This window comes from Penaeus monodon, chromosome 28 (assembly GCF_015228065.2).
Source record: "Penaeus monodon isolate SGIC_2016 chromosome 28, NSTDA_Pmon_1, whole genome shotgun sequence".
In the NCBI taxonomy this organism is placed as follows: Eukaryota; Metazoa; Arthropoda; class Malacostraca; order Decapoda; family Penaeidae; genus Penaeus; species Penaeus monodon.
In genome coordinates this window covers 18,313,360-18,314,459 of record NC_051413.1, presented here as the reverse complement: position 1 = coordinate 18,314,459, position 1,100 = coordinate 18,313,360, and positions in this window count along the sequence as shown.

The following is a 1,100-nucleotide window of genomic DNA, read 5'->3' as shown; positions in this document are numbered from 1 at the left end:
ATCGTACGGCCAAGCTCCAACAATGGTCTCTCTCGGGCTTACAGTTTTCAAATCTAACAGTTATAAATCCTTACGTGAACAGGATTTAAAATATGCTGCCGGCACTTAACATCCAACAATAACATCATATTAAAAAACGAAGAGATAAATAAACTCTGAAGCGATGTGTCTGATGGAGGTGTTCCCTGTGGAGCCAATTTGGAATTTGACACTTGACACCTGTTTTACTTTGCCTTGAATATTATTAAAGAAAGAAAGCGAGACATAGAAAGCTAAAAATATAACTAGCCAGGTTCGCCCACATGGTCATATCATTAAACAGAACACTACACTCCATCCAATGTATAAAAAGAAAAAAATGACAACTCACCCTGGACCGTGAAGTAATCCGATTCGACAAGTATATTTGGAAAACAATGAAGTGGTATAATAGTATAGGACATGAATAGTAAATATACCAAACCGAATGCGAAAAAAAATGAGGCTTGGCGAATCGGAGTTATCTAGGGTAGGGTGAGTTGCCACTTTGATCTTTCCTGAAACTGAACCCAATACAACAGCTCATGTTGTGTTCCTATTGCAAAAGCGAAACATTTCTTTTGTTTATTTCTTCGAGCATCATCGTTCATTTGACTGCTATTACAATATGAAATACATTGCTGATTAGGAAACAAAATGCGTTTGTTGACTCCAATTGTTTTTATGAGTTAGCGGGAAGTGGGTTAAAAATAAAACAAGAAATCGTAATGAAGCAATATGAGCGTCTTAAAAATAACAAATTAGCAGATGGGCAAGTTATAAACGTGACTGAAAATTATAACATGTACGTACGACTGGAGCGCGAATGTGTATGAATGTGTATTTGTAGTCAAATTTGTTCGTGTATGAATGCGAATTTGTAGTCAAATTTGTTCGTGTATGTTGTGTTATTATTACGGGTGACGAAAACTTTATGATTCCACGCATACTAGAGCCTTTGGGAGACAAAGTACAGACAACCTGCACTAAGCATACGTCTTTAATGAAAAATAAGGTAGAATTCCAAAGGCGTGATTTTCTCTTCCAATATTGCGATGCCTAGTCAGTTTAATGGTGATTTA